Raw genomic sequence first — 14,004 nt, 5'->3', positions numbered from 1 at the left:
ATGCAGAGTCCTCAAGTCTGCAAATATTCACATTGGATAACCAGAGACATATCTAGTCAATGGAAGGGCTATCTTGGTCTCTACTACGAAGGCTGTGGTGTAGAGCTATAAGTTAACCGCAGATTGATAGCAGAAGCATTGATACAGTAATAGCGCAGTCAGGAAAGGAGGCAAGAGTCGTCACCAGGAGAGCGGTCTGGATACGACATGCAGAAGGACAGACGGGAGCAGAAGTAAGGGTCCGAAAACTGGTATCTGAGGTACAATACCAAGGGCAAGGCAGGAACGATATCCAGAAACAAGGTCAAAGTCAGGATTAGAGTCAGAACCACGAGCAATAACACAAGGAAAGAATGCCAGGATGGGGTATGAGCCCCATTCAACTTGGCATAGCACTGCAAAGGTTCCCCTATGAATAGGTCCCTAGGTCTGATGTCATCTTCCGACACTGGCTGCCTCAGCAATCTAGCGCCACCATGCAGCCAGAGTGGAAGAGCCGCTGCCCGATTCAACTGGGCTGTACTGTCACACATGCTCCATGCTCCATGCATAAGTGCTAATGGGGATGACCAGGATATGCAGCATATAAATTGAACTTGAAACTAATAAAATAACCAATAATTACCCGTTTAAATCACTGACTGTCCACAGTGGCCCCTCAATTGGTGATCTTTTGCTTAGGCACTATGTGGTCAGTTGTCCAGAAGTAAATGGCGACCATCTGGAACCAAAGCAGCAGCAAAGCTGGACTGGTAGCAGCTTAAATGGGATAGTATCAGTGATTTTTTTAAGCTGAACACTCAAGATTTTAGGGCCAGGAAGGTACCGTGAGGAAGCACCCTGCAGTTATCCCCGGAAAAAGCCTTGGCTGGACATACATATCCCCTGCAGTTATCCCTGGAAGAAGACTTGGCTGGCCATACATATGCCCTGAAGCTATTCCTGGGAGAAGTAGTGGCTGGACATACATTTCCTCTGCAGATATCCCTGGTTGGCTGACCTTACATATCCCCTGCGCCTACCTCTAGGAGTAGCTTTGGCTGGCCATACATTTGCTCTGTAGCTATTTCTTTGAGAAATAGTGGCTGACCATACATTTCCCCTGCAGATATCCCTGGGAGTAGTGGCTGGCCATAGATATCTCCTGCACCCACCTCTAGGAGAAGCCTTGGCTGGCTATACATATTCCCTGCAGTTATCCCTGGAGAAGTTGTAGCTGGCCATACATATCCCCCCAGTTACCTCGAGGAGATGCCTTGGTTGGCCATAAATATGCCCTGCAATTATCCCTGGGAGAAGTCGTAGCTGGCCATACATATCTCCCCTGCAGATATCTCTAGAAGTCTTGGCTAGCCATACATGTGCCCTACAGTAATCCCTAGGAGATACCCTGCAGATATCTCTAGAAGAAATCTTGGCTGGCCATAAATATCCTGTACAGTAATCCCTAGGAGATCCCCTGCAGTTATCCCTGGGAGAAGCCTTGGCTGGCTATACATATTCCCTGCAAAGCAAATGTAGTATCACATGTACAGGCCAGGATCACTGCTTTCTCATTCATAGGATGGGGTCCCAAGTTGGTTAGTCTCCGCTATGAAATCTGAATAACCAAATGGGGTATATGAAAAGGGTTTGCCTTGACAAGATGACCACATAAAAATAAACGTTCACGCAGTATAAGGCTACTTTCACACTAGCGTTCGGGCGGATCCGTTCTGAACGGATCCGCCCATAATAATGCAGACGGAGGCTCCGTTCAGAACGGATCCGTCTGCATTATATTAGCTAAAAAAAGCTAAGTGTGAAAATAGCCTGGGACGGATCCGTCCAGACTTTCAATGTAAAGTCAATGGGGGACGGATCCGCTTGAAGATTGAGCCACATTGTGGCATCTTCAAACGGATCCGTCCCCATTGACTTACATTGTAAGTCTGGACGGATCCGCACGCCTCCGCACGGCCAGGCGGACACCCGAACGCTGCAAGCAGCGTTCAGCTGTCCGCCTGTCCGTGCGGAGGCGAGCGGAGCGGAGGCTGAACGCCGCCAGACTGATGCAGTCTGAGCGGATCCGCCTCCATTCAGACTGCATCAGGGCTGGACGGCTGCGTTCGGGTCCGCTCGTGAGCTCCTTCAAACGGAGCTCACGAACGGAAACCCGAACGCTAGTGTGAAAGCAGCCTAAGGCTTCATGCACATGGCCGTTGAGCGGCTCTTCCGTGCAGTGGCCGGGACCGATCGAGACCCATTAAACTTGAATGGGACCGTGATCCGCCCGCACCGCAAAGAAAATAGAACATGTTCTATTTTTTTTGCGGTGCGGAGGCATGTACAGAAACACCACGGACCACTCTATAGTGCTTCCGTGGGGTTCCATGCCTCCGTTCCGCACTGCAGCTCTGGATGGAAGACCCATTCAAGTGGGAGCACATGGCCGGTGCCCACATATTGCGGACCCGCTGTTTGCGGGCCACAATACGGCCACGACCGGGCAACAGCCGTGTGCATGAGGCCTAAAGTAAATTTTAATTGTGATTCAAAGCCTCATGCACAAGGCGGGTCGGCAATCCACGGCCGCCGCCCGTGTGCACCACGCATGCGGAACCATTCGCTGGATTGGGTCCACAATTCCAGAGATGCGGAACGGAGTCACGGAACGGAACACCGTGGTGTTTCTTTCCGTTGTTCCGCACCGCAAAAAAATATAACATATTATATTTTTTAGCGGTGCGGACAGACCATGGACCCATTCAAGATGAATGGGTCCGGCCCGCTGCATGGATGTTGCCCGTGCAATGGGGACCACAATTGCAGTCCCCAAGGCACGGAACGGACGTGTGCATGTGGCCTCAATTATACTTCAGATTTTAATGCCCCTTCAAAAAGTTCTTGATGTTGACGAGTCTTTACCTTTACGTGATGCCTTTATTTGCTCTGCCTTCCACCGGGATACAAACCGGGATAAATAAAGAAAAAACGGTCCATGAAATACAACAGGAGAAATCCTATTAGTCAGACTTGTTCTTTGACTCATTAATGACCCGCGACCAGTGGTGAAAAGCAGGCAATGGAGTACATCGGAGACGGAGGTAAGAGACAAAGCAGAACAGATATGAGATGACTCTTCAGAAACATGGAATACACTTCAGATACCATTAGAGAATGCAAAAGATGGCAAAGTAATCATAGTACATAAAGCTTAGGCATGCTGGAAGACTACGGCTTGAATATACAGTATAGGGCATTGAGTGCTTTTTCTATTCATGCCTGCCGAGAAGTGCCTGGTACTAGACTGGCTTCTTTTATTTGCCGAGACTGAAGTGCAGACAACAGTCGCATCAACGCTCCCACTAGTTCTTTGCTTCCCTTAAGATCCTAATTTAGGGCTTCCTCTAGGTATGATAAGTGATGGCTTAGAAACCTAAAAGGTGGGTGTCTGCTAGTGTGAGGCACCGAAAAACTTTTTGGGTAAGAGAACCTGTCCGCTCTATCCAGTCCCATAGCTTATAAGTTCTGGTCTCATTCATATTAATTCTGTCTTGGCTGTCATGATATTTCTTCTTGATTCATGAAATTGAAGATTTTCTCCGCCTACCTCATTCACTTCATTCTTTGTTTCAACCGTCATCCCGTCAAGTGTTTCTGTTGAAGTTGAATCCACCTTAAAGGGGTTTTCCAGGATTATGATGGTGTTTAACAGATCTGCTTATGTAGCTGTTTACCTCATGTACATCTTCTCTGTGCTTTTTTCCCCCCCAATTCAAACACTTTTCATCTGTTTTTGTCATGTAAACCAATCTCTCTGGTTTGTTTCCATCCTCTATGCAGCACTTCCTGTTGCTGTAGCCAACCAAACCCATGATGCATCTCTCCTTTCTCTGCTCCAGCACCGCCCCTAACAATGCCCAGCTAGTTTATAGCTCCTCCCACCCAGCTAGTCACATAGACGCTCCCCTATCACTGCCCCGCCCATGGACATGACATCACAGGAAATAGGAACTAGCTGCATGGACATGGTCATGTGACCACAGCATAGAAAGGAGGATAGGAGCCAAAAAGAAAAAAGAAATACAGTACAAAACTACAGCGACCTTCATGAATTATTATTTTAAAGGAAGTTAAGGTACACTGGAAGGGTCTGTGTCACGGTCACGTACACGCACACACACGGGGGGAAGGATAGTGACCACTGCGCTCCACCCTCACCCCTGGCCCTGCCTACTTGCCTCGCAAGTCCTGATGACAGGGGAGAACTGGACGGCAATCCCTAGCTTAGAATACGTGCTGGGAGGACAGACAAGACAAACAACGGAGAGTCAATACCAAGACAGCGACGAAGTACAAATGGAGAAAGCAGAGAATAGTCAGGAGAAGCCGGGGTCAAATACCAGGAGAGTAATTAAGTACCACAGGAATGAACAAGAACACGTCAGGTCACAAGCCGAAGGTCAAGCCAAGAGGTCACGTCAGGAACTTAGGAGCAAGCAGTAGCGGGTCAAAAACAGGCACGGGTCAAATCCAGGGAACACAGTAACAAATAGCCTTGAACAATTTATCACAGGCAACCTGTGGCTAGCAGGTTGCTTGTTTATATACTGAAGAGCAGAGGTCATGTGACGTGGCCGGTGTCACATGACCTCCCACCCTTGTATGTAGCCGAGCGCCGAGTGGCCAGCTCGGCGCTCAGCCCCTTGAGCGTAACTATGGGAATGGGGGACGCCTGCCGCACAAAGAGGAAGCGTGCGGCCGGGCACGCTCCGCCCCCGTTACCCCGGCAACCAAGACGCCGAGCGGCTCGGCGCTTCAACAGGACACGGCGTGCCTCTCTGCCGCCGTATCATCCCAGGGCGCCGGCGGGACAGGAGAGGAGAGCAACAGTGTCATGTCCATAGGCTGTGTCTGTTATTGCAGCATAGCCCTATTGAGTGGAACAGAGGTGACCTGTAATACCCATAACAGCCTATGGACAAGGGGGGCGCTGTTTCAATAAAGAAAAAATACACATTTTTGTAGTCCTTGACGACCCCTTTTATATCAACCTGCTTCAAAGGGACACTAAACCTAAAATCTAACCTATTACAATTGTGAATGGACATGGTTCCTTGTTAGCAGACATCTTAGGCCGGTTGAAGGGCTGATTATAGCGTCATCCAATGGGATCATTGACAAACACCTTTTCTTAGATATCTCCTTAATCAACTACACACTGAATCATGACTACCCCTCTGCACCTAAAGAAGGATATGCAAGGTTCCTTTCCGGCAGTATCAGTAGAAATCAGTATCACAGAAAGACAAAACTCCAACAACGTTACTGCCTTTGGAAAAAGAGGGCTATATTTTATAGGAAGGGACATATTACCAGGGTGAATTTTCCATCTCATTCTTCTGGAGTTATGTTAAGTAGTGCTGTCTTTAGGAATAAAACCACACCCCTGCTTAGAGTACAAGATCCCACTTCCAAAAGGGAACCACCCCTGCTTAAACCCATACTCTTAACAAAGTAACAATAAATCTGGGACTTTAAGGTTCCCCTTATCCAAAGTCACTGCGCCTTTCAATTGGTCTTCCAAGGGTGGTCAGTTGAAATGTGGAACCTTTGGACATTTTTTCCCCTAATCCTATAGGTTAAAACTGGAGTTAGAAATATTATTATAGGTTACATTAGCACCAGCTAAACCAGAGCAGTCAGAATCCATCTTCCTATTCCCAGTCTGTTCTGTAAAAACAGAACAATTTATGAAAAGAACGAGAAATCTGAAAGACATAGCAAGAAAACGAATGAGACCAAGAGGAATGATTGCGAACACACTATAGTTGGCTGATGAAAGCCTTCACCTTTACACCGATAACCGGCAGTATATACATATCTTAAGGATTCCACCCGCCAGTACCTATGGCGTCAAATAGAGTAAATGATGCACTGAGCTGTCCGATGGATTGTCAGCAAGTGGGATATTTTCTTTACGTGACAAGAGTACACCACCTGAAGAACTCCATGCCATTAGTCTCCGACTTCAAACGCCACAGCCTCCAACCTCCCCCTCCAAGAGAAGGTGTTCGATGAGACAGTTTGTGATCAATACATCTCCTCCTTTTCCTCACTCAGCTGTCTGACGGTTCTCTCGTATCTACCGACATGTCAGGCTGAGACAGAAGCCTTATTAGAGACACGAAGAATCTGCTGTGATGCCTTTCATCTCCACAGCTTTGGTCCCGCAGGGAGTGCGCCGTGGTGGAGGAGGCAGGGGCTGTGACAACATTTGGACAGAGCTCAAGAATAAGAATAACAATGCATGAACGGGCAAGCCGAAGATCCAGATAACAAAGAAAGGCTGGACTCGGAGAGGCTTCAACAACTATGCCCAGGGTTGGCTGGTGGTAGCTGAGAAGGCAAGACCTCCAACCTTGGCTTCTACTGGAGTGGACCAAGCCAAGATTAATTAAAAATTGAACTGCTCCTCACAGATTGATCTTGGATCTCATCCGCAAAATCATAAATAATTAATGGATAAAGACAAACATTTCCGGCAGATCAGAAAAACATTTATTGACATCCGAGTCATATAACCACTTATAAACTACCATTTGCCAACTCCCGAGGGCTCCGGATGTGAGCTGTGCTTGGATGCCCCGAGGCCCACATTATCAGTCATGAAGGCACCTGAAGCTTCAAGCAATAACTGCTGATGTTAACAAGCCCCATATAGACGTGTCAACGGAATTGTCAGGGCTCAAAGCAGGCTCTAACGGGCGGTGTCATAGGTGTTTTTCATACAATTTGCTTACATTAGAATTTCTCGAGTGTTTAAGGGTTTCTTTTAAATGTTCTTAACATTTTTATCAAGTTCAGATCATCCTCTTGTTTCTTATTAGTTGGGTTGAAGTGACTAACAAGTGGGACCACTAGTACCTAGCCTTTCCAATTAATAGTCACTCACTAGAACCAGTCCATAAGATATCCTACAAGAAATGTGTGTGTGTGTGCCTACGACTAGAAAGAATTTTAGAAATGTGGCGGAAGTTTGCTTTTATAGACTTGTATGCTTGATGTATTTCGCCAAGTTGCATTACATCATGGTACGTAATTGAAATAAACTATCATGGCCATAGGTTTTGAACCCGTAGGCAGGATGTCAGGTGGGTTGTCAGGGTTTCTTGACTTTCCAGGACACAGCCATGGTGGGTCCCATTTCTTTTTGCTACCAGGAGGTAAGAACTTGTATATGACTGTCCTCTTCCATGAGCTTTGTTGATTCGTTCCCCTGGTCCAAACTGAAAATTCACGAAATATTGTTAATGTACAGTGATCATGCCTTATGTCCCCCTCAAGATCCATCCTGCCTCCATTCCTCCACTGAGTTCCTCCAATTTATTCAACACGCTAGAGCAATCATGCTATTCACAGTGTGCAGAGAAGGTCTGAGACACCCTACTGCTCTTAGTTGGACCAGCCCCAATGACTTAGGCATTGGTCCAACTGAGGACAGGGAGGGCATGTCACTTTAAGAGGGTCAGATGGCTCAAGGGTCATGTATCGGAGAATAAAACAAACACCAGAAACCCCAAATGATCACAAGAACGTGGGTCCTATGTTCCCCGTTTTAATGGATTGGTGGTATCCATTGCTTCTCCATTTAACTGTATGGGACTGTTGGAGATAGTTAAGCTATTTTGGACAGTTCCATAGAGTGGAATGGAGCAGCAGGGGAACTGCATGACCACCACTCTATTACAACGGGAAAACACAAGACTGACCTCTGTTATTGTAATCAGTGGGGGTCCCAGCAGTCAACTCCCCACCAATCAGACACTTATCCCCTATCTGGTGCATATGGGACAAATGTTCCTGGGAAATCCCCTTTAAAGGCTAAGCACAGCATTGGAGACAATTTTTTTTAATGATTGCATTGTACTCATTTTGACCTAAAAATCATTTTTTCATTTGGTTTTTATTATACATTTTGAGCCCCTTTCTCTGCACAGCCTTGAGATTCTCTAGTAGCAGGCTCTGTATTTTTACTGTTTCCAGTCAGGCAGTTCAGCTGACACCTCTGACTTTATAAACACTCGTTATAGCTCAATTCTCATCTTACTGATAAGAATGTGGCTTAAATAAGTGTTTATGACCTCTATCTTAATAAAAAGATAGGGTTTATTAGATGAGGGCACAAAGTGAAAGTAGGATATACACAGCTAGAAAAACTGTTAACCCTTTGTGACAGAACGGCTGAATATTTTTTTTTATTGAAGACCGACTGAAAAAAATTATTTTTAGTGCAAAATAAGTAAAATGCAATCATAAAAAAATTGCCTCTGAAGGTACCAACTAAAATCAATCGCATCCATTGTTATAACTGATTTTTAATGTGGGATCTGAAGTCTTATAATCCTAAATCAAGAAGACCTTATGGCTCTTGGATTAGAAAAACATGGCTCCTTTTTTTGCCCCCCAAAAAACAGCGCCACCCCTGCCTACAGGTGGTGTGCGGTACTGCAGCTCGGTCCTATTCACCTCCATGGAGCCGAGCTGCAATACCAGACGCAACCCATCGAAAGTTGTAACTCTATTTTTAGAAGACAGCAGCCATGTTTTCCTGGGCAATCCTTTTAAGGCTACGTCTACACAACGACATTTGTTGCGCGACTACAGATAGGGCACAACTACACTGCAACATTTTGTTGCACTAATGTCGCGCGACAATTTTTATAATGGCAGTCTATGGTGTCGCACTGCAACATGCAACATGCTGCGACTGCGATGCAACAGTCGCAGAAAAATCCATCTCAAATGGATTTTCTGCGACTGTTGCGTCGCAGTCGCAGCATATTGCAATGCGACACCATAGACTGCCATTATAAAAAAATTTGCGCGACATTAGTGCAACAAAATGTTGCGCGAAAAATGTTGTCCTGTAGACGTAGACTAAGAGTGCTATCTCTATCAGCCAAGTATCCAGCCTGGCAAATTCAGGTCTTGTACGAATTGTGCTAATGCATACAGATGGAGGAGTGAAGCGCCGGCGGAGAATTTTATATTCACGCCTTCATAATGAGCGCCGCTGCTCGTTACACCGGTGGCAAGGAAGAGTTTCGCTAAAGGGCATTTAAATTTACGCAGCGGCAGTGATCATACCGGAGATGATGCTAGGTGGTGAGGATTCGCTTTTTTTAAGCTAATCTATCAAGTGCTGATGCTAATTTAGACAGTGATAAATCTGCTCCATTAAACCTCGGTAATATGCCTCATTATAAACGTCAGTAAACCGCAGGGAATGGGGCTCTATGGGGGAGTATTCTCAAAACTGGCGCTAAGGAAAACTAAATCAATCCTTTCATCTTCCAAAGGAGCTCTAAAAATTGAAAGGTAGAATCTGATTGGTTGTTATGGGCAACTAAACCAGTTTTCCTCAGTGCCAGTTTTAAGAAATCTCCCCCTATATGTGCTGCACTGGAGAGGACACGAGAGTGGGAGATGTCACAACCTGATCAAATGGAGAGGAAAAAGAGGCATCTGCCCAAGGACCTGCACTTCCTAGGGGCCTCTCCCTCAGGTTCCTTCAAAGGCTACCCAGGAGCTCCAAGGAAGGAGCCCTATCTCTGGGCTATCACTGGATCGGTATGTTAAAGAGGACCTGTCTTCTAGTCTGACATGTCTGTTTCAGTACCTACTTGCAGTTTCCATGTAATAACAATTCTGGAGCATCCATTCTTATGACTCTATGTTGTGCCATTCCTTAATTATTCCTGCTAAAAGTCATGAATTTATTAACTGCTAGCATTCGGCAATAAAGGTCCAGCTGTGTGTTACCAGTTGGCAGTATGTCCCTGTACAGTCTGATACTATCCAATTGGTGCTGCCAGTGTCGGAGTGGGCAGGGACAATTGGTGACACCCATCAGGACCTTCATTGCAAATTTCTAGCAATTCATTCATAATGTCTAGCAGGAACAATAGAGGAAATGCACAATATACAGTTACAGTATTTTTCGCTCCATAAGACACACCTAGGATATAGAGGAAAATAAGATTTTAATTTTTTTTTCGTCAGACCTACAGTCTTTATCAGACCAGTAAATCAGACCCCCAATTCTCATCAGACCTCAGAGGGACCCCCAAGATCCATCAGACCCCTCATCAAACCCCCAAGATCCTTCAAACCTCAGATCAGAGCCCCAAGATCCTTCAGACCTCAGATCAGACCCTCAAAGTTTCATCAGACCTCAGACCAGGCCTAAAACAATAAATAAAGTTGTCTCTCCTGCTTCGAACGGTGATGATGCACGAGCAGATCCGGCAGTCTCTCCTTTACCCACTTCTCCGTGGACTTCTTCCGGCCCCTGTTCAACTGTGACCTGCACACATCGCATTGTGTCACGTAATGGAGCGCGCCTATGTGCATTACATTCTGGCGCTGTACGCAGTGAGGACACGAGCAGCGCGGCGTCCGGAAGAAGACCAGGGAGAGGTGAGCACAAGCAGTGATATACTCACCGCTTCACACGCCTCCTGCATGCTAATGACCACTTCTATAATGGAAGATGTACCGCTATTTTTACCACACTTTTGGAGCATCAAACCCCAAAGATCCTTCAAACCTCAGATCAGAGCCCCAAGATCCTTCAGACCTCAGATCAGACCCTCAAAGTTTCATCAGACCTCAGACCAGGCCTAAAACAATAAATTAAGTGGTCTCTCCTGCTTCGAACGGCGATGATGCTCAAGCAGATCCGGCAGTCTCTCCTTTACCCACCGCTCCGTGGACTTCTTCCGGCCCCTGTTCCACTGTGACCTGCACACATCGCATTGTGTCAGGTAATGGAGCGCACCTATGTGCATTACATTCTGGCGCTGTACGCAGTGAGGACACGAGCAGCAGGGCATCCGGAAGAAGACCAGGGAGAGGTGAGCACAACCAGCGATATACTCACCGCTCCACGCGCCTCCTGCATGCTAATGACCACTTCTATAATAAAAGATGTACCGCCATTTTTACCGCACTTTTGGAGCAAAAAAATACGGTATATGAAAATGTGATATTACATGGGAAAAGCAAGTAGTTTCTAAGGCAGACAAGTCAGGAGAGAAGGCAAGTTCCCTTTAAAATACGATATGCCTGATTCTTGCTTCCCCTAACAGCTGACCCCTCATTTATATATCTTTTGCAAATTTGCACTAACAAATTTATTTGCCCAGGGATATCCACTAACCTTGAATGTACGACCAAGGACAACATCTGCATGGAGTTTGTATGTTCTCCCCGTGTTTGCGTGGGTTTCCTCCGGGTTCTCCGGTTAGACATACTGATAGAGAACTTAGATTGTGAGCCCCATTGGGGACAGTTGGATGCTAATGTCTGTAAAGCGCTGCGGAATATAGTAGTGCTCTATAAATGCATAAAATAAATAAAAATACATAATAAATCTACGGTATGTGTTTAATGCATTAAAGGGGTTGCCCCACCATAGGATCTTATTATCAACAGGCCCCAGCGGCCGGACCCCCACTGATCGTAAGAACAGGGTACTTGAACCCTGCAGCTGGAGCTCCATTCATCTCTATGTTCCTGCCAGAATGCTGTACGGCAGAGTCGAATGGAATGCAAGCTCACGTTCACCCTGAGGACTCCTGGACCCTGATCTCGTGATCGGTTGCGGTCCCACCCCACCAATCAGAAACTTGCAGATAGATAATAGGGTCTTATGGTGGGACAACCCCTTAAAGTTACATTATTTCATCTTGGATCATACATGCTGTTTACGGCAGCCTGTATGCCAGCGATGGAATATAGAAATACAGTAGGCTATATAATGTAATATGGGATAATATAAAGTGAATGAGGAGTTCCGAGATCATAGAAAAGCAACTCCAAGGTGACTCACTATATGCTTATAATTTATAGCAAGGGTATAATACGCCTTATTATACACACAACTCAGCTGCCTACCCATAAAAAAGGGGAGATATCCGTGGGTTAAGGTCTCCATATTGAAAGCGATGTGCAGTATGTGCACCTGTTAATATGTGTGATTGTGATTTCCACTACTAATTTGCAATCCCCAAGGCTCTGCTGCCAGGGTTAGGAGCGTGCCCCCGAATCCTCGGATGCTACATGTTTTCACGGAATATAAAGCAATTTGCGGCAGGGGATGCGGTGAGAAATCATGTTATTAAATCCCATAGCAATTTCCACGTAATAGAGGATGTGAGAAAGCCACAGGGACCTTTATCCTACTGCAGTGACCCTGTTCACTACAATTACCCAAAGCCCAGATTTCACATCTCTCTTCCATTACTTACTGGATCTACAGCCAGAATAGCGGGGCTCTGGTTAAAACACGTCATGTTAGTACGGAACATCTCCCCCTCAAAAGCAGCAGTAAACATGACTCATTCTGTTCTACTTCTTAAAGGAATATTCCACATTTTATGTCAAGATCCAGGCTTGAGGGAGCAGTGCCTGACATATTCCCTGCACGGTGACCAGTGAACCTCTGTGTCATGCTCCACCTACTCAGGCTCTGCATTGAACAAAGCATTAACTTTGCGGACTATTTTGTTAGAGTAGTGGAGTCTGAACCTCGCCCTTTAACAGCAGTTTGGATCTGTAGTCTGGAGCACCCCCTATAACAGCAGCATGGATGTATAGTCTGGAGCACCCCCTATAACAGCAGCATGGATGTATAGTCTGGAGCACCCCCTATAACAGCAGCATGGATGTATAGTCTGGAGCACCCCCTATAACAGCAGCATGGATGTATAGTCTGGAGCACCCCCTATAACAGCAGCATGGATGTATAGTCTGGAGCACCCCCTATAACAGCAGCATGGATGTATAGTCTGGAGCACCCCCTATAACAGTAATCTGGATGTATAGTCTGGAGCACCCCCTATAACAGCAGCATGGATGTGTAGTCTGGAGCGCCCCCTATAACAGCAGTCTGGATGTATAGTCTGGAGCGCCCCCTATAACAGCAGTCTGGATGTGTAGTCTGGAGCGTCCCTTATAACAGTAATCTGGATGTATAGTCTGGAGCACCCCCTATAACAGCAGTCTGGATGTATAGTCTGGAGCGTCCCTTATAACAGAAATCTGGATGTATAGTATGGAGCACCCCCTATAACAGCAGTCTGGATGTGTAGTCTGGAGCGCCCCCTATAACAGCAGTCTGGATATGTAGTCTCGAACACCCCCTATAACAACAGTCTGGTTGTATAGTCTGGAGCGCCCCCTATAACAACAGTCTGGATGTGTAGTCTGGAGCGCCCCCTATAACAGCAGTCTGGATGTGTAGTCTGGAGCGCCCCTATAACAGCAGTCTGGATGTGTAGTCTGAAACGCCCCCTATAACAGCAGTCTGGATGTGTAGTCTGGAGCGCCCCCTATAACAGCAGTCTGGATGTGTAGTCTGAAACGCCCCCTATAACAGCAGTCTGGATGTGTAGTCTGGAGCGCCCCCTATAACAGCAGTCTGGATGTGTAGTCTGGAGCGCCCCTATAACAGCAGTCTGGATGTGTAGTCTGAAACGCCCCTATAACAGCAGTCTGGATGTGTAGTCTGGAGCGCCCCCTATAACAGCAGTCTGGATGTGTAGTTTGGAGCGCCCCCTATAACAGCAGTCTGGATGTGTAGTTTGAAGCGCCCCCTATAACAGCAGTCTGGATGTTTAGTTTGGAGCGCCCCCTATAACAGCAGTCTGGATGTGTAGTTTGGAGCGCCCCCTATAACAGCAGTCTGGATGTGTAGTTTGGAGCGCCCCCTATAACAGCAGTCTGGATGTGTAGTTTGGAGCGCCCCCTATAACAGCAGTCTGGATGTGTAGTTTGGAGCGCCCCCTATAACAGCAGCATGGATGTGTAGTTTGGAGCGCCCCCTATAACAGCAGTCTGGATGTGTAGTCTGGAGCGCCCCCTATAACAGCAGCATGGATGTGTAGTCCGGAGCCCCCTCTATAACAGCAGTCTGGATGTGTAGTCTGGAGCACCCCCTATAACAGCAGTCTGGAT

General features: G+C 46.6%; 1 protein-coding gene and 1 long non-coding RNA gene across 2 annotated transcripts in view; both read right to left on the bottom strand.

Annotated features, from left to right (window-relative positions):
• Positions 1–14,004, bottom strand: part of LOC122920714 (transmembrane protein 263-B-like) — a 150,053-nt gene that overhangs the window by 48,702 nt on the left and 87,347 nt on the right. The window lies entirely within an intron of this gene.
• On the bottom strand, positions 6,521–11,248 carry LOC122920715. Its single transcript, XR_006386930.1, has 2 exons — positions 11,207–11,248; positions 6,521–7,271 (listed from the first exon to the last, which is right to left on the bottom strand). It is a non-coding gene; the product is annotated as an uncharacterized LOC122920715 (long non-coding RNA).

The sequence above is a fragment of the Bufo gargarizans genome, chromosome 10, assembly GCF_014858855.1.
Source record: "Bufo gargarizans isolate SCDJY-AF-19 chromosome 10, ASM1485885v1, whole genome shotgun sequence".
In the NCBI taxonomy this organism is placed as follows: Eukaryota; Metazoa; Chordata; class Amphibia; order Anura; family Bufonidae; genus Bufo; species Bufo gargarizans.
The sequence above is the reverse complement of the archived record's forward strand: the minus strand, read 5'-3'. Positions and strand labels throughout refer to the sequence as shown.